At 37.4% G+C, this 26,851-nt stretch overlaps 1 protein-coding gene across 3 annotated transcripts in view; it reads left to right on the forward strand.

The window, feature by feature from the left end:
• LOC110464038 (sodium-dependent dopamine transporter-like) overlaps nt 1-26,851 on the forward strand; it is a 129,044-nt gene that overhangs the window by 15,893 nt on the left and 86,300 nt on the right. Inside the window, exon 1 of one of the 3 annotated variants that reach the window (XM_021519046.1) lies at nt 3,129-3,311. The exons of 1 other annotated variant lie outside the window; for it this stretch is intronic. The gene's annotated coding sequence lies outside the window, so the exon portion shown is untranslated. Of the gene's footprint in view, nt 1-3,128; nt 3,312-18,593; nt 18,947-26,851 lie in introns of those variants that run through there. One more of the 3 variants, XM_021519047.1, reaches the window with a different exon arrangement.

Consider the following 26,851-nt stretch of genomic DNA (forward strand, 5'->3'; position numbering starts at 1 on the left):
TAATTCCTGGAGTAGTGTTGGTTGAGTTAGGATTTGTAGTATTTAAGTCTGATTCCTAGAGTAATTGTATACTTTTTTTTCTTTCAAATATTCAAATTTTGAACAAACTTTAATTCTGTATAGTCATCGCGAGAAGTGATTTAAATGTATTTTTTTTTGTAGAAATGGACTTAATAATTCAGGACAGTGATAATGGTGATGGCATGCTTCATTGTAATAATTAGTTAAAATTTTCAAAATCAACTAAAGAGATGATGGTTTATTATCGTTTTGATTACAAAAAAAATATGTGTTTTTCATCCGTGATGTTTAATAGTAAGTTGCCACAAATCACAACCGGCATGAAATGTTGATCTTTTTGTATGACGTTAAAAAGAAATGTGACGTTAAACCTTTTTTTATTATTATTTGTTTAAGTTCGTATAGCTTGAAAACGTTCAAGGAGAAAAGGATCAGATGTTCCGGAAGGGTAAGCTTGTTCTGCCTCATCGATGGCAGTGATAGACAGTGGTTTGAATAGACAGTTAAACTCATCCCTAATAGGCAGGTCGTCTTTATAAACAGGTCGTCTTTGTAAGCAGGTTTCAAAGAAAAATGGCGGCCTGTTTGAAGCATCAAGAGTTACCTCCCTTAAAATAGATAAAATCTTAGAACCATTAGACGATTACCCAGGTTTGTATTCCTGTTAACCGGACAAATGTGTCGCTAGCAAAGTCCATACATACATAGAATATCAGAGTTACCTGCCCTTATAATCATGTAAACCTTTCAAATATGACATATTCAAGTTGAACATGGACATTTTTTCAAAGATATTTTGTCAAACGAACTCTTTTGTATAGGAGGCGTATATCAAAATGAGGTAGCATATATCCTTAAGGAGGCTATCGGTCATGTGAATAACCGGTCAAGGTGTTTAAGTGCATTGTATTTAGATAAATTTGACACTTGCATTCACGCTGATAAAACAGTATCTTCAAAATTAAATGAGTTCAAAAGAAAAATTATGTTTCCAGCATAATTGTTCTTTGACCTTTTTTTTCAAGAGTCAAAGCCCTTTCTGTGACGTAGATCTGGTATTTCGATCAGAGTTATATCAAACATAGGGTCACATTCTTCTGAATTCAACAGCTTTGAAACCAAGAAATCAGAGAAAAATAGGGAACATTTATTTTGAATCGTCTTGAAACAACACAAGAGTTGGCGACAAACCGGAAGTTTCTCTTACGCGAGGAACAGTGGTCCGTTTTATATCAGAAATCGATTTGGCCCTCCAAAAGCAGAAAAAATGGATGGCAGAGTGCTTGTAACGTTGTATATGAAATAAACCAGAGGATCTATAATATTTTCCGCGTTTGATGAAATTAACAGCAGAAACCATGTCACCGATTTCAGACCTTGGGTCGCTCAAAGCACATCGAAATTCTGTTTGCATAATATTAATACAGGTACCAGACAAAAGTAACGATATCTCTATTATGTCTCCGTTTTCCGGTTTTGAAGCGTATATAGTTTAATACTTTAGGATGATAATGTTTATTTATAGTCTGTCAGAACGAGATTTACGAACAAGAGTTCAGAAATCTGACTTCGGACTAAATCATGAAAGCTAGCATTGTTTATCAAGTAGTATTTTTAGAGCGATATAATACAAAAGATAACACAATGTTTTTTTTCTAAAAAATCTGTTAGGTTATTTAATATCCTCTGATTATCCCTGTTTATCGTTTACTACGCAATTCTTTCGATAAGTCATAAGTTCATTGAATCCGCTCTTTCTTCTCGCAAGTATATATCCGACTATTATAATTATATTTTGTTCAGTTGTTCAACGAGACCTTTCTACAATCTGACCCCTGAATAATCCAACGTCCTTTCTAATCCTGTTAACATCTATGTAATCCAAGATCTTACGAAAACGATGAAATAAGATTTGTATTCTGACATCCAATCTGACCTGACAAATATGTTTTGTTTGGTAGGTGTCTTGTTATCCAGGTCCGGTATCAAAAATTCTGGCTGGGACCCTGTCTTATCCGACAAATAAATAATGTTTCACTGGGTGTCGGATTAGACAGTTTCAACTTCAAATTAGGTCTCTATATTCTGACATCCTGTCTAATCTGACAACTTCCTCTGTTTTAAAGTGTGTCGGATTAGACAGGACCTATTTCAAACGAAAAGTATCTAATACAACATCTATATTCCGACATCATATCTGTGTTTTTTCAGTGTCGAATTAGACAGGTCTAAATTCTTAAGAAAGCTATCAAATATAATATCAATATCGATGTCCTGTCTCTGTTTCTAAGGGTGTCGGATTAGACAGATGTCACTGTACCAATACCTTGCATACAAAGAGGGTTTGGCTGTGATGTCTTTTTACATGTTTTATTAGAAAGAAATTTGACGGAAATAATTTTAAAAGGGTGTTGCATAACAAAGAAAAGTTTAAAAGAATGTTCAGCAATAAAATAAAAAAAGAAATTATGAAGGTATAAAAACATCAAAACCTGAAGATATACACCTGCATTGCACGTATAGGGTTAAATCTATTACGTCAAGACAAGGTGTCAACCTTTACCTCTGACCTCAGGCGAGGTCAAGGATAATGTTTTACGACTTTGGGTGATTCTATAATCTTGAATCAATATTTTCTTTTATAAATCCGTGAATATTTTGAAGTTATTAAGTCGATTGAGTTTGTATTTTGTTATCAGATCGGACACAAACAGAGGGTCCTTTGTCAGAAACACATGTTACCTCGGTACACCTACAACAAGAATGCCCGCAATATGGATCACCAAAATTTATTTGCTCATTTACTAGTCAGCTTAACAAACCCACCCGAAATAAAATAGTCGATGTTTATTTCGAAATTAATTAAATTGATCACACAAAATTGTGTATTTATAGGATCTTCTTAGTGAATAATTAATCACAAGAAATACTTTTACAAATATTTAGATGTTAAAAGTGAACGTTTTAATGTGTATCATTTCCTGTTAGGCTAACCAGGCTTTGAAGAAACAAGATCGAGATGTAAAGCCAGGTCATTAGTTTCGTATATAATTTCACGACCTGTTCATACCTACATGCATGGCGTGTATTCTCGATGTACAATGTAATTTAAACACTTCAAATACATTAACTGTGTCGTTATTTACTGAAGGTATACGGAATGTGTGTTTTGTGGTCTGTACATAATTGAATAGTCTTAAAATCAGGACAGTTTCAAATTGTGGTATGGTAAGAATGGGACTAAAAATCACTGGAGTTAACCGACTCTTCATGTCGTAAGGATTTTAAAGGTAGGACTATTATTTTAATTCTTTCTTTTTTATTTAATCAGTTTTAGTGTCATATAAGCTTTAAAGCGTTTAACAGTGCAAGTAAAATTGAGACGCGTTATATACGTGTAAATACCGTAGATTGTAAATAAATATAGGGACATGTAAATACAGTAGATTATAAATAAATATAGGGACGTGATTTGGAGAAGAAAGAAATAGGGAGATTTGTATGTTTATAGTTATATTTCCTCTTTGCACAGAAAGAGCAACCAACCAAATACAATGCTTAAACATCGGTGATCACGGGTGGAAATTTTAGAAAAAAAAGAAAATAGGCTGTTTGACTGAAGAGAAAGGATGTAAGCGACCCTAGAACTTACAAGGGAAGGGGACTGTCCCCGGCCCTGACCATAGAACTTACAAGGGAAGGGAAGGGGACTGTCCCCGGCCCCGACCCTAGAACTCACAAGGGAAGGGAAGGGGTCAATGGAAACAGGCTTAAAAAGGGGTCAGGATAAGGGACGTAAATGGGAAGAGGAAAAACAGAAAGGGCAGTGAGGAATAAGGGAGTGTTGGAGGGTCGGGATGGGTGGGGTTGGGTGGGGTTGGGTTTAACAGGAATGGGTGTAGATTGGTGTATGGAAGGGCAGGATTGGAAAAAAGGAAAAAGTGGCCAGTTTGGAGGATTGATAGAATGAGGAAGTAAGGGACAGGAAATCAGGCAGATAAAGAAAGGAAAGGATGGGGATGGTAGACAAGTCAAGATTTGCAGATAATAAGAAAGAAAAGATGACAAGAGAGTAAGTGACTAAAAGGGCGAGCTAATGTGGATTGGTTTGAGTGAGTGCCTGAGTGAGTGAGTGAGTGAGTGAGTGCGTGAGTGAGTGAGTGAGTGAGTGGGTGCGTGAGTGGAAGAAGAACGAGCATAGTGGCATGGTCAGCTGATGGTTGAGTGAGTGAGTGAGTGAGTGAGCGAGCGAGCGGGCGAGTGAGTGAGTGAGCGAGTGAGCGAGGGTAGGTTGGAGAGAGAGGGAGAGGGATGTTGGAGGCCGTCTTTGAGTGAGTTAGTGATAGAGAGAAAAAGGGAGGGAAGGAGGTATATATTGACAGAGGAACGGGATATATTACTAGGGGACATACGGGCGAGGAAGTAAGTTTATGAGGGAAGGTTTATATATATTTATAGTGTAACAGCTACTGCTTTGATTAAATACCACTGTGTGTTGATACATCGATAGCCTTCTAGCATAGACAGAAGAAATGTGTTCGTCAATCCTCCTACAACAGATATACATGATTAAATCAAGTCATTTATCATAAACTCCAGAAACCACGCTGGTCGTTTATCATATGCATGTACGAGGTTCTAGATCGAAGCTGATATGTTAAGGTTTTGAAATACATTCCGTTTACTCCGATGTTGGCTTCATTCGAAGTTCATCTCCCTTTTATCTCGACTTTTGTTGAACTTAACTGGATGTTTTCTTCTAGTTTTATCGGTTTTTATAAGAGCTTACATTTAAAAAATAGATACTCAGATAGTTAAACATAGATGGGTCCTATCAACAATCAAGGATGAGATGAAGACAGTTCTATATTTTATCTGGGATATCTTAAAATACGTTTTAGTAAAACGTCTGTGTTTTTCGACTTGCGCTTATCTCGAAGTTACCGGTTAACATAGGACTGGTACATGGCCAGTGATACCTCGATACACTGCTCGTCGTTTCATTTGCCCCCTCGAGCTCGTTCACCGCCAACAAGTTTCAAAGTCCCTTTTTCTTGTTTTCTTAATAATTTCTTTATACTCTTCCCTCAAATTATTGCCAAACCCCTTTATAACGCCAGAATTTCTGTGAACTTAATGTGGCAATAAAACGAGGTTTTAAAGTTTGTCGATATAATATACTGTTGATATAATGAAAGCACCTGGAATCAGTTACTATATATAATCCCTAAGGCGCTGCAGTAGCCAAGTGGTTGAGGCGTCTGACATTTTGCTACCACTAGCCCTCCACCACTGGGTCGCGGGTTCGAGACTTACGTGGGGCATTCACCAGGTACTGGCCGTAGGTGGGTCGTTTTTCTCCGGGAACTCCGGCTTTTCTCCACCACCAAAACCTGGCACGTCCTCAAATAAACATAGCTGTTTATAGGACGTAAAACACAAACAAACAAACAAACAAACTAAAAGCTTTGCCAAGCTCTGACGACATTGCGTCAATTAACACGTAATTACCACTCCATTAAGTCAATTAAATCAACAAATATTTCAGTTCGTTTATCACTCTTATTCAATTCAGTTTACTTTCCTTTTCTAAACATAGATTATGTTTGAAGTGAAACAGATAAAGAAATTGATCACTTGCGAATTGCTATACGATTACATCAACTAGCGCTCCACCTACAATAAAAACAAAAACAGTAAAAGTACAGACTCTTTAATGTTATAAAAAATACGTCCTCCTTGACACGATTAGATAAAGAAAAGTACAAACAACGAACCTTATCCCTCTCACCCTCCGCCGTTCGCTCATTTCTCTCGCCGGTAAACCACTTGTTAACCCACGTTTGTTTTCATCCCTACATTGAAGTGTTAGGAGTAAGGCTTATTTCCAACTTTGTACAGAAAATGTACTTTTCAAAAGAATCCAAACACAATCTTGTGCACGTGATCTTGTATAATTTTAAAAAAGATCGATTTCAGTGCTGTTAGAAGTTTTAATTTTTGTGTTCAGTGGATATTGTTAATCTGTTTGCTTTGTTTTTAATGTAGAACCTTGCTAGTCTGGTTTGTGTTTACGGAAACACTGTTTTAGTCTCGGCGCATTGGTTTTGGGTGTACAGCAGAACCTTGTTAGTCTTGACACTTTGGTTTGTGTATACAGTAGAATCTTGTTCGTCTGGACACTTTGGTTTGTGTGTACAGTAGAACCTTGTTCGTCTCGACACTTTGGTTTGTGTATACAGTAGAACCTTGTTCGTCTGGACACTTTGGTTTGTGTGTACAGTAGAACCTTGTTAGTCTGGACACTTTGGTGTGTGTGTACAGTAGAGCCTTCTTATCTGGTTTGTGTGAACAGTAGAACCTTGTTCGTCTGGACACTTTGGTTTGTGTATACAGTAGAACCTTGTTCGTCTGAACACTTTGGTTTGTATGTACAGTAGAGCTTTGTTCGTCAGGACACTTTGGTTTGTATGTACAGTAGAGCCTTCTTATCTGGTTTGTGTGAACAGTAGAACCTTGTTCGTCTGGACACTTTGGTGTGTGTGTACAGTAGAATCTTGTTAACCTGGACACTTTGGTTTGTGTGTACAGTAGAACATTGTGAGTCTGGATACTTTTGTTTATGTGTACAATATAATCTTGTTAGTCTGGATACTTTGGGTTGTGTTAACAGTAGAACCTTTTTAGCCTGGACACTTTGGTTTGTGTGTACAGTAGAACCTTGTTAGTCTTGATACTTTGGTTTGTGTTTACAGTAGAACCTTTTTAGTCTAGACTCTTTAGTTTGTGTGTACAGTAGAGCCTTGTTCGTCTGGACTCTTTGGTTTGTGTGTATAGTAGAACCTTGTAAGTCCGTACTCTTTAGTTTGTGTGTACAGTAGAGCCTTGTTCGTCTGGAAACTTTTGTTTGTGTGTACAGTAGAGCCTTGTTATTCTGGACTCTTTGGTTCGTATGTACAGTAGAACCTTGTTAGCCTGGACACTTTGATTTGTTTGTACAGTAGAGCCTTGTTCGTCTGGATAGATTTGTTTGTGTGTACAGTAGAACCTTGTAAGTCAAGACACTTTGGTTTGTATGCACAGTAGAGCCTTCTTATTCTGGACTCTTTGGTTCGTGTGTACAGTAGAGCCTTGTTCGTCTGGACTCTTTGGTTCGTGTGTACAGTAGAACCTTGTAAGTCAGGACACGTTGGTTGGTGTGTACAGGAGAACCTTGTAAGTCTGGACACTTTGGTTTGTGTGTACAGTAGAATCTTGTCAGTCTGGACACTTTGGTTTGGGTGTACAGTAGAACCTTGTTAGTCTGGACAGATTGGTTTGTGTGTACAGTAGTGCCTGGCTGGCTAGTCCACAACTTCAAATATCTTATAGGCGTATTTCTGAGTTTTCAAGTTTGGATAAACCACGTTTTAACGTCAAGAAAAAAAGTGTTTTAAATAATGGACATAACACTGCACGAGGTCACACGGGGATGCCCAAACACGCGCGCACAATCTGTATACTTATCTACACAGAAGTTTATATATGAGGGAATCTGCGTTTATCATGTCTCGTACATGTAGAGATGTATTATGCAGTTCATGGACGCATGAACTTCAGGAGATTAGTCACGTGTTTGTTTCTTTTGCAGTTTAAATCCATTGAATGTAAAAGAAACCCAACAATTTTTATCATCTAATGACCTGTTACAACCTTTTTATCTTGTTCACATGTGTGGTTCGTAATTATACGAGTTTTAAAATGGTCGTAGATTTTGTATTGTTGCAAAGGTCACGTGGTATGGTATCCTAGGTTGCGCCATTGTAAGATATATTTCTTTTCTCTTTTCTCATGATTTTTGGAAACAACATCTGATTAACTAGTACTTGTGATTAAATCGAATAATCTTTGAGGTCATCTTTTTTTTTTGTGAAATATGGAATTGTCTTATTTCGTAGCTATTGCTATAACTTTTGTCTCAATAACGGTTCATAATGTCTCGGAAAGGCTATCAGATGGCTAAACTCTTGATAGGTTTTGACACCTAATTGTGACTATTTTCATATAACACGGTAACTTTGAAACAGACATTTAAATTTAAATGTTTTAACATGCCATTTCATGCCATATCTATGTCAGAAAAAAAATCGAATAACATACGAACATGACTTTGAGTCTTGTTGGCATTTAATATAAACAACATAAGTAGTCCGAGAGTTTGGTCGGTAGGTATTGGCTCAACCACAAGCCCTTTGGCGAGTAACATTTTAAGTTAATACTATTTAATTGTTAAAATATCAATACATGGTTAATCGCTTCATATTTTATATCATTCAATTACCAGCATTTTTTTTATTGATTTTAGCCTATGGACAGGTATGTAATTCTATTTAAGTCTTCTAATATATCTGGTATATGGTATGAAGGAGAGCTTGTTAGGTAGGGGATGCCCGATCACCTGCTCTCCAGAATGCCATGGTGTCAGATACGAGACAATATAGTTTTTTTTATAACATTTTATATCTAGTTTTATAAAAGATGGAGTCTTATCAAATTATCAGTATCTATTATATAATTATTAAACTATTTTGTGAATTGAATTGATATATGTAGATCTAAGGGACCCCATTGTAATTAAGCCACAATACGGCTTTTTGGGTCATCCAAGGTAAAGACCTAAATTTAATTGAATTCAATCCAGTCTTAACACTCTGACTTGTTACCTAGTTCTATGGCAAAACTAATTTATAAATAGCATTTGTGATGATATATATATATGTATGTGCCATCTGCAAAATGTGATATACGTGTAATATCTGCCTTTTACCTAAATACATATTATTATTATTGTTATTATTATACTTTATGTAAAAATGTGGCTTGTGAATAACAGTTGTCTGCCCTTGACGAACCTCGTCTGAATATAGCACTGTAGCATAAGTTGATGTGATAATGAGACAGGAGACAGATAAACAGATAGGCATGCGAATGAATTTGTTATCATGGGAAAATCGTTTGATTTATAAGTGTGCAGCGACCCTACACATGATTTGTGAATGTGTCAAGCGACCCTGCTCATGAACAGTGAAGCTGGCCTTGGACTATAATGGAGATCGCATCCAACTCATTCTGAATCAGTCGAACCTCTGTACTCGCTACGACATTAAACTTGAAATCAAACACCCAAGAGAGCAAGATCAAATGTATTCATTTCCGCATAGCGCTTGTGACAAAATTCGTTTAAAACATTTCACACAGATTTATCTGATAATAAAAGCATCCTTGTCAGATTTTTCAAAAAGAATAATGTATTTATGATAAATTATAGATCTAATCACATCACAGTAAATATATATAATTTAATCTTACTTGTAACACGCATTTTCATTGGCTTAAAAAGAAAAATGTTATCAGCTCATAACGTAAAAAAATGACGTCGCCGTTTGTAACGTCGCTTTTGATTGGCGGATACAGCGGCGTAATAATTTCTAAGAGAAAAGAGTCCATCAATAAAAGTGGGTTTCCACAGGGATTGTGCATAGTAGATTAAATTATAAGGATTGACTTTAATATATTTTTTATGTTATGGAGCTATAACACAAAAATCGGTGTGTACTCATCATAAACCGCTTCGCGGTTTACTTAGAGTACACTCCGGTCTTTTGTGTTATATCTCCATAACATAAAAATATATTCAAGTTAATCCTTAAATATAGAAAATAAAATGTTTTGATGGCCAAAGTTTTCAGTACAACTGTTTGTGTAAATAAATGGTGAAAAAAACTGACGTTCGTTCAAAACTAATGCTGCAGAATGTGTACAAATTACATTAGACTAATGTTGATACTTGTACGAAACTAAATCTGCATAATGTGTACAAACTTCATATGAAGAACTACATTGTATCGAACTACATTTGATAAAAAGCGTGTACGAAACTAAACTAGCAAAATATTGACTGAACTATTTTATTGTGAGCTAATTTGTACGAAACTACTGGTGAATATTGTATCTAAAAACCTTATCATTCATAGTATTCGCGAAATAAAACTGGAGCATAAAAAATGCACCTAAAATACGAAAATAAACATTAACAATATCTATCAAATTAACATGGCGTTACTGAAGTTTGTACGAACTATTAATTTACAATGACAGCATGAAATTAAACATAAAGTATATTGGTTGAACTAAACATGCAATCCATGCTACTGTATTACATTAAATTAAACCCAAATAGTTTTAGCGTAAAACTAAACACGAACTATTTACTGACTCTATCTACAAGATCACGTTGTGTACGAAACTAAACACGAACTATTTACTGACTCCATCTACAAGACCACGCTTGTACAAAACTGTCTATACAATACGTTTACGAAACTAAACCTGAAGAATACTTGTTAACTTCATAATCTAAATACAGGGTTGTACTTGGTGGTAGAAAAATGTCAGAGAAAATTATCAATGCATGAAGTGGTGAATAAAAAATAAAACAATAGGTATCAGACACATGTTTAAAGTATTGGAAATAGCTGTATAAGTATGCTTGTACATAATAGTGAGCGTGTGTATAATAATAACTCCATGATCGCGGGATTTCCCCCGGGAAGAAATCCCCGGGATTTCCCCCTAAATATAACCGTAATAACGTTACGCTGGATACCACGGACGTTGCTGTTCTATTCAGATTCCAAAAATGGTAAATATTAATATTGAACTGCCTGCAGATGGCATTCATAGGCAATATGAATTCCAACTGGGCATAGGCAAATTCAATAAAGCGCGCTAGCAAATATTACCTATGCATGCCAACTGAAAGCAGTTAAATGCTTAAATGAACAATATCAAAAGATAAACCTACCATCACCAGACACAGCCTTTAAATGGCCTGAGAAATTGAACAAAAGTAAAGCTTCTAGCAAAGCACCTGCACATTTGCTATAGAAGGCGCAGCAACATCATTAGAGAATTTATATCAGTCACTGATAAGATATAATAATAAATTAAGTTAAATTAAATATATTATCAAGGAAAAAACTAGAGGGATATTGTGTCCCAAAAATGTATATGAATTTTATAGATTAAATTTTTCCATCGTTAATGGCATTTTAATACATTGTGCAATTTCTGGTAAACAAAATTAGTTTTTAACGATAACGTCGATTTTTTTATTTTCATTTCTATTTAACGTACATCATAAATACGTTCAAAAGGCACAATTTATCAATCGTTTTTCTTTTAAAAGTACGCTTTTAAGAGTAAAATCGAAAATAAAACTTAACATTTTGAGATAGAATATAATTACCCGAACGTTTACTAGAAGATAACCGGAAAAATGTAATAGATTTTGAAGTGTTTTAAACATATTTGTTGATAGACATTGCACTTACTGTAAAACAAACATACTTTAAAAGTGCTGCACAGGCAGAAAAGGTTGATAAACTCGTTCGTTTGTTCATTGGTTGATTCGATCGTTCCTTTCTTCCTTTTTTTCGTTCGTTCGTCCCTTTGTTCCCTCCTTCGTTCCTTACTTCATACTTCCTTTGTTGTTAGTTTATTTCTTCCTTCCTTAATTCCTTCCTTTCTATCTTGCTTGCTTGCTTGCTTCAATCAATCAATCAATCAATCAATCAATCTATCTATCTATCAATCATCCGTATTTATCTATATATATATTCGACCGTTCTGCTTTTCTTTTATCAACTCAGTGACTTATCTTTCGTTAATTCATTTATTCATACATTCTTTCGTTTGTTTGTTCGTTTCCTCGTTCATTCATGAATTCGTTCATAATGTTAATTTTCATATATTCATTAATTAATAATGACCTTAGATGTTAAAAGGACGTTAAAAAACCCGAACTAAAACCAGCGTAGTCATTTAATAATTCGATATTTGTCCTTCCTTCCTTCTTTCCTTCCTCCCCCCCCCCCCCTTCCTTCTTTCCTTTATTCATTCATCCGAGAGACTGGAGTTGAGATAATATGTACCTTATAACAATCGTCTAGGAAAGTTTAGTTTCTACCCTTCTTAAGTTACCAATAATCCTCTAATTTCAAAATAAATTATTTCATTAAAAAAAAATGGGATTTTACGCACTACCGCTGCGGCGTTCTCTGTCAACAGATATTGGATTCCCACCTTTTTTGGGCCCAATAGCATTACCGGTGAATCATAGAAAGGTTGAACAGCTGTACGGTGCAGTGTAATCATACTATTTTATTGGTGCAGTAATCTGTATGTGTCCTACGTCATCCTTTGAACGAGTGTCTCCGGACATAGGTCAGCTGTCCGGTGATAAAGTGACCGGAAGGTGACGGATTCGGTATTATTGAGGGTCCCCGCCCCGCTGTTGGCAAAAATATTACAGAATTCTGCTATAGTTTTCCGAGATCCCCAAAATATAGTTATACTCGTGAAAGCCATCGGTATATTTGATAGTATTTGATACTATTCCATCACAGGGCTCGCGCTGGAGGTCGACACTAGTACTGGCGCCAATGGCGAAAGTAAACATGATTGACGATTTGAAAATGCTCTTGGCAAAAATGCCGACGAGGGGCTTTTATTTAAGTTACTGCAGACAATAGGAAAATAAACTTTGGCCATAACAGTTAATGATTAACTAACTTGATTTATAGTAACAGTATCTATGTATCACTTCTGACAATTTAAGCCGTACATGCAATTTTTAAACTTAATTTTGCTATTTTCCCCCTTGTTCTTTTTACATTTTCTGTGAACGACCTGCTGATGATTTTAAGATATACGAGATATTATCCGAGATCATTTTCATTTTTTTTTTGTCAAATGGCGGTCCATGTTATAAGATTATTAGTGCCCTCAATGATCATAGTTGCTAAAAGACAGACGGACAGACAGACAGACATTTATGATAATTGTTTGGGAAGAAAATAAATGAAAAAAACCCAGGTGAAACAATTTCATTGACTTTTATGTGATTTTTATGTTTAGATTTAAGAAACAAAATAATGCTGTAATACTCTGAGACCCACCACATGCTAACGTAGTGCTGGAAAAAACATCTGTAATAAAAGAGAATTATATCTTTGATAAACAGTGAAAAACAATTTGTTATCTTGTACAACATGCTAGAGCCATCATTTACCCCCAGCAGTGACACGTAAAGCATGTAGAACGAGAAAATCTTCGTGGGGGACCACAGGGGGAGGTCGAAAAGTGGGAAATCTTAAAAAAACGAAACGAACAAAATATTCCACATAGATTTGGGGCAATGTATAAACAAAGCTTGTTGATCTGCTAAAAACATTGTGTACTTGACAGAATAACAAACGGATCTGTTTTTTCCGTGGCACATATGAAATATTGTATTGTTTGATTCCCTCATTCTACTCGGGGAAACGTTAATGCCCCTCCCTAAGGGGCGATACAAAATTATTTCAGGTCTAACAAGAACTCTGCCCCTGACCCGGGTCTATGAAATACAAAATAACGATAAGCTCCCTTACCCCGGGGTAAAGTCATACTCTCCTCCTCAGGGTAACACTGTGCCCACTCCCCGGACTAACGATTTACTCCCTTCTCCGGGGTAACACTGAGCCCCTTCCCCAGGATAACACTGTGCTCCCTTCCCCGGGGTATTGATTTACCCCCTTCCCCGGGATAACGCTGTGCATCCTTCCCAAGGGTAACGCTGTGCCCTCTTCCCCGGGGTAGCGATTTACTCCCCTACCTACCTGGGGTAACGATTTAACCTCTTCCCCGGGATAACGCTGAGCCCCCCCCCCTCCCCGGGATAAGGCTGTGCACCCATCCCAAGGTTAACGCTGTGCCCTCTTCCCCGGGGTAGCGATTTACTCCCCTACCTACCTGGGGTAACGATTTACCCTCTTCCCCGGGATAACGCTGAGCCCCCTTACTTGGTTACAGGGCCTGGGAAGTGTTATGATAACTTGTAATTCAATCATCGCCCGTGTCTGATATCTCCAACTAATGGGAACCTGGTGAAATATACTCTGGTAGGTAGCAATCACAGCCTAGAATCTCATACATTAACATAAGACATTTAAGTTGACTGCCTGTCGAGGTACCGTTTCCAAAAAAATCAAAAAGGCACAAGCACGCCTTCCTTTTGTCTTCTTGAATTCCACTGTACACACAAATCAAAGTGTCCGGACTAGCGTATTTATACTGTACACACAAAACAAAGTGTCCGGACTAACGTATACTGTACACACAAAACAAAGTGTCCGGACTAACGTATACTGTATACTCAAAACAAAGTGTCCGAACTAACGTATACTGTACTCACAAACCAAAGTGTCCGGACTAACGTATACTGTACACACAAAACAAAGTGTCCGGACTAACGTATACTGTACTCACAAACCAAAGTGTCCGGTCTAACGTATACTGTACTCACAAATCAAAGTGTCCGGAATAACGTATACTGTACTCACAAACCAAAGTGTTCCGACTAACGTATACTGTACTCACAAATCAAAGTGTCCGGACTAACGTTTACTGTACTCACAAACCAAAGTGTCCGGACTAACGTATACTGAACTCACAAACCAAAGTGTCCAGAATAACGTATACTGTATACTCAAAACAAATCGTCCGGACTAACGGAGTTATACTGTACTCACAAACCAAAGTGTTCGGACTATCGGGGTTGCACTGAACACACAAATCAATGTGTCCGGACTGACGGAGATATACTGTACACTCAAATAAAAGTGTCCGGAATACCTGGGTACTACTTTACACACAAACAAAAATGTTCACACTGACGAGGTTCTCCGGTTTATCGAATCAAATGTCCGGTTGAACAAGGTTCAATTTTGTACAAAATAAGAGTCCAGACTACCGAAGTTCCACTGTACACAAAAAAGTGTACTGTTTAATGAGATTCCTTTGTACATACCCACTAAAGTCAGGACAAACGAAGTTTTACTGTACATACAAACAAAAACGTCCGGACTGACAAGCTTCAACTGTATACACAAACCAAAGTTTCTATTGAGGGGGTTCTACATAAAAACAAACCAAGAAGTCCGTGCTTTCGGACATGCGCGGTCTACTATATACTGAATCCAACGTTTCCGGACTGAAAAGGTTCCTTAGAGCCTCATTTCGGTATTAACACTGCCATAGCATTTGGACAAGAACTAGGGTTCACTAAATACAAAATATTCAGTTTTGGAAAGTAACGAGACTTTACGCGATTTCAGTGTCGGCTTTAACTTGATGGATGCCATAAGGCCAAACACACAAGTGTATCGTTTATTTCGTATCTACGTTTTATTGGTCCGATTGTAACTGATGCTCATTATTCTGGATTCCAGGTGTTTTATTGCCATATGTAACATACTTAAGGAATATAGACAACATTTTTCGCGTTCTGTACAACAGATAAGTTAAAAAATATATCTGTTGTAATTTAACCGTACCGTAAAGCATTGAAATTATTTATTTTATTTGTAATTTTGCATTCTGTATTTTCTGATTGTTTTTGTTTTCTCGATAACATGTGTTACAGTCAAAATATAATGGTATATTTACATTTCCGAGGTCTTGTTCATGGCCCTATTCCCCACTCATAGATAAGAAATTAAGTCAAGTCAATCATATTTACATTTCCACTGCAAGTTTCTCTATAATCATTTCCATAAAGAATAAACATAATTGCTTTCATAGGGCTATAAATACAGTTTGATCAACGTCATTTTGAAGCTACTCCTCTCGCCTCGAATAACGTGAGGCAACCGTTAGAAGCAAACATTTTGGTGATGTTAGGCTGTTTCAGCAATCTCGCTAGCACTGACGACAGAGAAACTTCAATATAAAAAATTAAAAGGGAATATCATTATTTAGATCAATGATAACTAAGAATTCAGAATGTAAATATAAGGATTGAACGGTAATATTTCAGTGTTCACTGGAAAATGCCGTTCAATTCTTATATCCAACCGTGAATTTGTACAATTCCGAATTCAACAGTATTTAGGTGAGTTATGTGTGAAATTATATAACTAGTTCGGTTTTTATGAAACTATGACGAGACCGCAGGTAAAATGCTGTATTGAGTTATGTTAATAGTAATTGACATTTCAAGGACACTTTCTGTTTTACGCAAATCATCTTGAGCTCTGGAAGCTACATTCCATTTCCTGATGACGTCACGGCATTGTGTTGACTATGTCCTCACAGTAAAACCCAGCTAGTGGTATAAGGGGATACACTGTTTTCTGCCAATACTTAGGAATTGACCTGTTGTATCCTACTGCATGCCCGTATTAACTGCGTTTTACTTTAATGCCATCTTTCTGAGGACATAGTTATGGACAAAATGTCTCTGATATGTCAAATCATTAACCATTATTGGAATTACTGACCTTACCAAAATGACAAAAGTCCATAATTGATAACCATCCCTAAAATGTGAAGGAGACTACTAGAATCCTCCCCTACCTTGAGAGTGTGATAGAGAAATCTCCAACCCGAAGGGTGATGTTTTTTAGTTGTCTAACCTGAGGCTCTTCCGAGGGTTAGACAACCAAATAAATCACCTAAAGAGTTTTTCTCTGATATACCCTCAAGTTAGGGGATGATTATTTTTCGCCTATTCTATTATTTCAGTCACAACCCCATCGGAAAGTTGTCTGTTTGTAAACAAAAAACATGTAGGGTATGCATATCGTCATTCACTTTTGATGACGTCACAATTACCGGTGACACATCTTAATGACGTCACAATTGAACATGTGCTAATCGGCACGAGGCTATCTCTCCCTAGGGGGTGACAAGCTGATTTGTTCCGGCTAAAACGGGAGACACACCTGTGAAGGGTGGGAGAAAATGCAATCTCAACCTAATGATAAGGTTTTTTGAGGTTAAGCAAGAGGAATTGCCGAGTCTAAGCTTCAAAAATCTTATCTTGATGGTTGATATTTCTCTTTCTATATCCCTTAGGATTGATAGCTTAGTTTTCTCCCACACTTTCTTACCGTAAACAAATATTCCAAGTTATGATAATGAGCTCAATGCATGTCGCCACCATATCGGTGACGCATTGAATGCGTGACCCCAAAATTGATGACGCGACCCTGGTTACGCTGCATAAAGTTATGACGTGCCGGTGACTATGTCAGAATAACAGCGCGTGCGAGATGTATTCCCCTAAGTAGGTTAAGACAGTTAATCTATTTCTCAACAAAAACGGGAACACACATGTGAAACATGGGGAAATAATTGAAAAATGATACAAAGACATACTGACAATTTCTCGCTTTAAAAAGAGACTAGATATCAGGATGAGTATTGGCTTCATCTTCCTACTCTTTATGTCTTTGTTTCTCTCTTTCTCTCCCTCTCTCACCTTCTCTCTTTGTTCACCTAGTTACCCTAAACACAACTCAAACATTGAGATTTTGTTGTACTTTTTAAGGGAATCTGATTGACAATTTCTAATTAATTGACCGCGAAGTTCAAATTAATTAGGCAATCGATCAATTGTTCTTTGATTGTGATAAGTTTTATCACCTGTGAGTTTAAAAAATAATTCAATTAATTGTGGAAACTTTAAATTGTCACATTAGACGATATCCCCGACTCTTTCATATCAGACACTGTTTCAGCTACACACTCTTTTTACTGGCTAAGGATTCCTGCCCAATTGTTAGTCTCGTTCAACCAGACGCTTGATCACTTGTAATTCTCTGTTCGGGTAGCTTGCGCAGACAACAAGAGTCTGTTTGAACGAGACTAGCTAAATTGTAAGCAAAACACAGGAGAGTTCCACTGTTTATTTTCGCATATAAATTAACATACTGTTAATTTCGTGTTTGATTTATATGTAGCACAGTTTGGTCAGGACACTTCTGTTGACCAGGTAGGTAGCTCAGTCGGTGAGAGCGATAGCACGACAATCTTAAGTTCCGGGTTCGAATCCCACTCTAGTCCCGCTGAATGTTTACACACCGTTGTTGATTACACACTGTTTATTTTATCTTTGTTTTGTTTCACATACGTGCCGCAAGGTATGCCTTTCTTTTCAGTAATGATTGATTAAAGCTATAGTTACGCAGAAAATTGTTTCTCAAGCATAACTGCACGCGGCGAACCTACGCCCGCGTCACATAACAGGAGTACACACTATTCTGTGTACATGTATGTAGGTAATTTAATAAATACATTTATCCTAAAATGGCGACCTTCCGGTTTATTTTGTAAGGTTTTATTGATGTACTTCAGTCATAAATCACCCAATATAATAAATGTATCCTAATTTATCGACCGTCAGGTCGGTTTGTATATTTATGCGAAGTTCTACCTAATGAATAAAAAACTCCATTTATCAAATAAAACAACATATAACAGTATACCGACCTTCGGATTTTTATTATGTTGTATTTTTTAACAAGCATTGATGACCTGTCGAGGACTTAATGTTCGCTGTTTACAAGGATAACCTCACATCATACACAGCGAGACGAGCGCAATCGATGGCCGCTCGGTGTAACGCCAATCTCGCGGGGTGCGTTCGATGCAGTGTTACCACCGTGCTCCCTCTTTACCTCATTAAGCGAGTATGAAACTTGCGGCGTTTGGACCAATCCACCTAGCACCCTCCGAAACGAGTCAGTCGAACGCGACTTCACTGTTTACGAGGGACTACTTTTTATGAGTGAGCAAGAATTCGTGTTTTGATGCCGGAGGGACTAATTTAATCCACTAGTGAGAACATTTCTCGGTTGGCAGGGTTAATTGTAGGAACGCTTACAGATTTTTGTGTGATTTTTTTTTTAAAGAGAGGAAAAAATTCGTGAGATGAATTTTCATCAATTCAACAAATGACTTGTTGTGTACGAGTTTTTGGATAGTTTTCATAGTGATTTTGGTTCTCGCCGTTCGAGATTCGGAACCCGGTATATCAAGGAACGTTCGAGGAAACCTGAAGGTAATCACATATAAATTTGTTTATTTCTTTTCAGAATAACAATTAACCATTTAAGAATGCATTTTGACTTAGAAATCCGTTACAATATATTGACAATTTCGTAATGTAATTTTGCATAGTCATATGAAAATTGAAAAACAAAGTTGTCATATCTTTGAGCATAATATTTCCCTTCTTTATTTTCTGGACATCTACACTGTATATCCTACATCTGTATACTACATTAGTGTCTCATCCAAGTTGTTGTTCTATGTTGCATTAATTTAAGAGAAAAAATCCCAATAAAACGATAGAAGGGTCGACGGTCAAGGCAAACCAATTTATTTTAAACAAACTTGCCAGCACGAACTTTTTATTTTTACCGGTGAATGAAATAAAAAGAGGCAAAAAAACATAGACCGTTTGTGAGAATATTTTGTTTTGTTTTGCTTAGATTGCACTTTCCCCCCTTTTTTCCGGTCACGTGTTCGAAAGCGTCGCTATCAAAGACAATTTAATGTATATTTCATGATGTGAAATATATAACGTCCTGATTACGGAAGTGAAAGACTTATCGCTGACCCCGCATGCAAATTGTTCCGAACGGGATTAAAATATGGTAAATTTTGAAAAACAGGAAAGCATTCAAATTATGCTTACAGTAGATTGATAAGGGTGAGGCAATACACGGCCCAATGTCTTACAAGGACATACAAGGTCATACAAGGTCATACAATGTCATATAAAGGTCATACGAGGGTCAAGTACAGTGTGAAACAAAGAGAGTAGAAAGAACAATTAGAAATGCTACAACTTGTCGGACAGTTTTGGTTTGGTTTGTGCAAGGTTTCCGGAGGAGTGGGCACAAAGGGGAGACAGTCTCTGATTCTACAGGTTCTCCGTGTTAGTTGCATCATACGATCATGTAGTGTGAATTAGCAGGTTAGTTTCCATCTAAAACTGTAACCAATAAGCCTGGGTATAGTATAGTCTTTAAATTTGAATATGTGTTTGCATTGAAGAAAAAATGAAAAAGGGAAAAATGTACTTTGGAATAGGCGGACAGTGAATAGACAAGGTGCATTACAAACAGGTTTTGCTGTATTTAAGCATTATATTGTGGTTTTACTGTATAGTGATAGTGGCATTATATCGTGATTTTACTGAATGTAAACGAGGGACATTATATCGAGGTTTTACTGTATATAAACGAGGGACATTATATCGAGGTTTTACTGTATATAATCGATGGATATTATATCGAGGTTTTCCTGTATATAAACGAGGGACATTATATCGAGGTTTTACTGTATATAAACGTGGGACATTATATCGAGGTTTTACTGTATATAAACGATGGATATTATATCGAGGTTTTCCTGTATATAAACGAGGGATATTATATCGAGGTTTTACTGTATAAACGAGTGGCATTATATCGAGATTTTACTGTATATCAACGAGGGACATTATATCGAGGTTTTACTGAATAAAGAGAAGGACGTTGCATCAAGGTTTTACTTTATGTATACGAGAGTCATTATATCGAAGTTTTACCTATAAACATCAGGGGCATTAATAATGTGTTTGTGAGGATAAGAAGTTTGCAATAGACAGACCTGACTTTGTTGCTTTGTAATTAAAACTTATAAATGATTATTGGAAATTGATGATTAATAATTCATATGGGTCTTAAATATGTATATATACCCTTGGCGATTCTGTGTCGGATTCAACATCTTGCTTTCAGATTAATGTAGACATATATAAATCATTATGCAAACCGAGTCCAAATGGATCGTCCTCGTTGAACCCTGTGGAGTCAATTTCTCTAGTTATGAGTTCGATTTCGTCAATGATCGCACCGTAAAACACTTACCTCATTAATAAATAACATGTAGGAGTACCTATGGCATGTGTGTCGTGTACGTTGGAAATCTTAATGGTTTCTGCTCCGTGAAGCATGACATTTGTCTACTGAATATAGGAAGGTCCCTCGTGCACTGCGCATACCATCATAAAATAATTATGACCCAGATTTCCTCCAACTTGCGATAATTTCTATTTCATCAACCGTACGCCTAGCGTGGGTGCGTATACTAATGCAAGAACTGCTTATGAGCTCGGGGCGTTCATAAACGATTAAGGATGTTTCCGTAAAGATAAGCAACCCAGAACAGTTTAGACACTTCGATTATCCGTATTCAGGTAATCCACAATTTTGTTTTTCGGACGTATTTATGCATGAAGCGGAATGATACAAATGAAAGGAACTATCTTACTCAGGGATGTCATTCTCTCACATGTTTGTTTTCACGTCGCTCCATTCGCCTCTCTTTAAACAGCCTGCGGACTATATATAATTTGACCTCGAGGTCACAGTTATTTATATTGTAACAAGATGGCGGCGCCCTATGCGGATCGTTAATGGTCGCAGAAATGGGTTTTTTTCCGATACGAACAACATATAAATATGTTAGATAATCTGAATGAATAGTAAATATACCCATTGGGAAACTTGTTAAAGAAGAATACTCCACTTTAAAGTTTAGTAAAACCTCGATATAATGCCACTCGTTTCATTTGACACCTCGTTTACTGCCACCATATTCCGATGTCCTCTTTTCTCGTTTTATAAAGAATTCCTCAATCAATGGCCCTCAGTTTATCGCCAAACCGCTTTATAACGCCAAATTTTTCCGGACAAATGGTGGCAGGGGCCGCGGTGGCCCAGTGGTTAAGGCGACCGACATTCTGCTACCACTAGCCCTCCACTGCTGGGTCGCGGGTTTTAGGCCTAGGTGGGGCAGTCGCCAGGTACTGGCCGTTGGTCGATGGTTTTTCTCCGGGAACTCCGGCTTTCCTTCACCAGCAAAACCCGGCACGTCCTTAAATGACCATAGCTGTTCAAGGGCGTAAAAAACACACAAAATAAAAATGGTGGCAGTGTGACGAGGTTTTACTTGAGATAGGAGTTGGTGACCGGTAAAAAACTGGTAAAATTATTATTTCATTTCAACTGAAAGTGATAACATCTCTACAATAGCCCATCTGTCTACATTTACCTAATTAATTATCCTTTATGGACATCGTCAAGAAATCGAAAGAAATGTCCGAACAATATAGTTAAATTTTCATGAAAATTTTGTTCTTACGTTAACGCAATGTCCAACAAATATGGTTTTGAACCAACATACACATGTACAGTATTTTGAAATAACTTTGTTAGATCTTGTTTTATTTTTGATTTTTTTTGTATTTCTTATGTTTGTTTGGGTAATCATTTTTTTTTTGAGACGGGAACATGCAGGTTTTGTTTGAAATCATAATGGCTAGAAATTATTTTTAAACCATAAATTTATGATAGTGTAAAATTTAGATAGAATAAATAGGACAACGTTACAGAGACAAAATGTATAGATAGGAAATGTCGGGATATTTGATGGAAAAACGATTATTATGAGAAGGGCACAGCGCAGCCTTTACTGACGTCAACGCTGCTATAAAAATCATTCTACGCATGCGTGACATACTTTCCCATCGGTAGACGTCACGTGATTAATTCCGATGACGTCATTCCTATCGAAAAAGCATATCAATGACTCCGTAGGGTACACAAAATGTGATATCATCGAATTGTCGGCCACGAAGAGGATTCATGTGGAACACATTTTAGATTTTACGGGGAAAAACGTATAAACATGATTTAAAAAAAATCTATAAATTATTGGCCTCCACAGGCACGGCGTTATTGGTAGTGCGTCGGAATACTCACTGAAAGGCTCTGTTTGGAACTGTGCGGACAGAAAATCGCCACTTTGATTTTAAATGGGAAATTATCTTTTTTAAACAAAGACAATTACTTCAATTCCAGTCCACCTAACTGTACATATTGGTACCGGCAAACAGTTCCTGGGAACGACTGGTGTCTTGCCAAGGACACTTTGATAAGATCCTACAGCGAGATAGTTCGGACACCTAACCATGGAAGCACGTCCAAACGAGGGCGCGCTCCATCGCAAATATTTATTTCGCGTTAATTCGCGAAGACTAACCTTCAAGAATTTTGAAATTGCGTATAATAGTCTTTATTCCTTTCGCGAATTCAGATTACCGCATATGAGTCATTTGTAGGACAACCGCGAAATCAAGTATTCGCAACTTTCTTTTCCTTGTGCCCCTGTTTGGCAATACTTCACTTTTGGCTTTAATGTTGAACGTTTGCCCAGGTGGGGAAGGCAATGGGGTAGCACTATAAAGTCGGCATCAGATCCGCGCTAACACAATGAGGCATATACACCTACATACCCTGTCTCCGGCATACACTACACACATGGAGACACGTCCTTAAATGACCTTAGCGGTTGATAGGTCGTTACTCCCTTCAAATCCAACCAACCAATATACATATCTATAGAATACACAACTCATTTTTCAAACGTTAACATTCTAACCTTTCATTTTAATGACACGCTCTCAAATTCCCTCAAATAAAGAAAAAATATGAGCAACTAAAATCTTCCCAACATTTTTATCATTTTTCAAACGTCATCATTTACCCTCCTTTATCAATGACATACTCTCATATTTCCGATATTTTATCAACCTCGATGCTTTACTCAATTAGGGTCCTTACCTCGGATCATACTGGACCTTAAGTTAAGCCGCTGTCTCGCCCATCATCAGAACTAGGCAATGTACTTTTTCCGTGCGAGAGAATTTAATTAAATGGCCTCGTTGATGAAGATGGAATTCCCCGAGAGGCGGTTGATACTGCGCGTAACATGTTGACTCAAACGTTTATACGTTCACGGGGGATTAGAATAACACGGGTTCAGACTGATTTATCCGTACATACAAACATAACCTTGGTACAACATGAGCTTGATTTTGTTACGAGCGGAGCATAGTATAGTGCGACCATAGTGACTATAGCTACACGCATACTGTGAGAGTACTAATTTTGGCGGGCACAAATTTTAACGCATTATCGATCAAATTTTAACAGATTAGAATATTGATGAATTGGCGCAATCACAATATATGCGATAGAAAAATATATATATGAACATTAAATGGCGCAATAACAAGTTAGCGCAATGTTTAGAGCTCAAAAAGCAATGAAATTAGTCCATCTCCAAATACATGGCGGCTGAAACAACCGTACGCGCTTCTTCTGTGCACTCTTCACACACACTGTCACCCGTTGCTAGGGCGTTGGGAAGCACCCTCCCATTGACTCAATGTTAAAGCGAATGTGACAGTATGAAATTACAGAATTTTCACTAGAGGTTTAAAAAATTATTATAGTGACATATCGTCTACTGATGATGTATATATATTGAACGGTGCTCGGGTGGAGCAGTGGAGAGGGCATTCGTCTTTTACCAAGAACACTGGATTTGATTCCCCGATCGGACATGAAGAGGTAAGGGGTCAACTGCCTGAACACGTGGGTTTTCTTCGGATACTCCAGTTTCCTCCCACATTAAGACATACTGCGCGCTATCATCTTAGCCAATGAGAGAAATTGCTTGTTTAAGAATAACTTAAGTCTAAATTGTATTCATGATATAATTTCCAATAACAAAATACAATTTATAAAGAGTATACAAGGATACGCATTACCCAAATATTTTCATAATAAGCCACAGTACAACTTCGATTTGTGTTTATATCTTAAACCTTTTTATCGATATCATTAATTATCAATCATGTTTATACATTTTTTTAAGAATCATAGAAACAAAAAAAATGAAGAGAAAAATCTATAACTCTTGTCATGATCAGGAGACTCGAATCAACCGTCTACGTCACAAAATCGAAACTAAGCGTGAAACTCTTTTGAAAAGGTAGCATGCATCCTTAATTCAACCAACGTGTGGAAAAATAATACTGCAATAACCTACAGCGCATCACGAGCTAGTTGAAAATGTGACATTTATCTATATATTTATAAACGTTCTTGTATTATCGTCGGTAGTGATGCCCTAAATTACATTTACATAATTACCAGGGAGGGACAGAGTACCAATAGGTCAGCGGAAATCTCGTAAATTGCTCACAGTAGTCTGTTGATACGCTATTACGGTACTGCCCTGATAGCCTGATGTACAGGGACAACCTAACCTATCTCTCTGTCTGTCTGTCTGTGTGTGTATCTCTCTCTCTTCTGTCCCTGTCTCTGTCTCTCTGTCTCTCTATCTATATGTCTCTCTTTCTATCTGTCTCTCTATCTATCTGTCTGTCTGTCTGTCTGTCTGTCTGTCTGTCTGTCTGTCTGTCTGTCTGTCTGTCTGTCTGTCTGTCTGTCTGTCTGTCTGTCTGTCTGTCTGTCTGTCTGTCTGTCTGTCTGTCTGTCTGTCTGTCTGTCTGTCTGTCTGTCTCTCTCTGTCTCTCTGTCTCTCTGTCTCTCTGTCTCTCTGTCTCTGTATCTCTGTATCTCTGTCTCTGTCTTTGTCTCTCTTTCTCGACTTAATCCCAGCCAGGCCTGATAACATACCTTCTATATCAGCTAAATGATATATAAGTGTAATAAGCTCGTATCAATTCGGATACTTTTCATGGTTCCGAAATACGACCCTGTCATGTTGACGCTTCTCCTTCCGCTTCGAAGAACATGCGACCATCAGGAGAAGCAAACATTTATAGGACGTTCCAGGAATTGTGTTTGCAAATACGATTCAAAACCTTCAAAACTCGCAGATATCAAGGAATACTCATATTCACATTACTAATAACGACAAATTTCGGATATAAATATGCATTTCGGATTGTTATGTATTTATTTAAATATTCATGCCGTTACGAACGCAAAATGTTTGCATTCATATTTTACACACCGGCATGAATGTCAATATCCCGTTTAACTCTTAAGCGGGATTTTCATTCCCAAACGGCTTTTCTGTCTTTCATCATGATACACGTTAACATGATTATAATAAAACAAGGGTGGAGCTTTCTTATATTTAACTCAATATTATTGATTTTCGATCGATACATAGATCGATGGATTGCTAGCTAAACACAGGATCAGGGAGAATACAGAGGGAGGGAGGGATAAGAGTCATACAGAAAAACAGCATTAGCAGAGACGCGGAGTAAGGCGCGGTGTAATGCCGACAGCCGTCGTGTGCGCGTGAACCCGTTCTCGGTGCTAACTAGCAGAGTATGTATAGTAAGTATTATGGTTATAGGCCAATTAGCGAAGATTAACAGCGCGCCAATACATTCTGCACCGGTCATATTTCATAATAGTACCACTTATGACACGAACACTTAGTACAATGTACGCCCGGGGGGAGGGGGAGGAGAGCGGGGGGATTACAGGACTTCAGAGAGAGGGTTTATATGGATAGCTTACCACAGTCAAAGAACAAAGTGGCGGATTTAGCGCGAAGAAAAAATAGTATAGTAACAATTCCTTCTCCTTCGAGTGCAAAAAAGGACAACTCCTGTTGTTTGTTGCGGAACAAATTGAATCCTTCTCCTTCCATTTTTTGTGTGTTGATACATATAGACATATTGATGATCTCACGGGACTCTTCATTTTAAAAAGATGGAAACGAATTGATCCGCTTTTCCATACTAATTGGAAAGTCTAAAATTCTGTCATCTTTGCTCATTGTCTATTGTCGCCACTGTGACGTCATCAAATGTATATTGAAGTTTGTGACGTCATTTCTCGATATTTTCATGAAGTTGCAGTAGGTCCTATGGAGTGAGTTCATATGTAGGGTTTTTTTCAAATCCCTAAGCGGACCGAAGCACCGCATGGGTTTGACATGCAAACAATTTGTCTACTTCCGGTGCTTCCCCATGCTGGAAAGCCCTCTGGGAAATTGAGGCCGCATACAAAAATATGATAGTAAACCCCTGCGATATCCGTGTTTAATATATTAAAACTACATCATAGTGAAATATCAT

This window comes from Mizuhopecten yessoensis, unplaced genomic scaffold (genome assembly GCF_002113885.1).
Source record: "Mizuhopecten yessoensis strain PY_sf001 unplaced genomic scaffold, ASM211388v2 scaffold10951, whole genome shotgun sequence".
Classification (NCBI taxonomy): domain Eukaryota; kingdom Metazoa; phylum Mollusca; class Bivalvia; order Pectinida; family Pectinidae; genus Mizuhopecten; species Mizuhopecten yessoensis.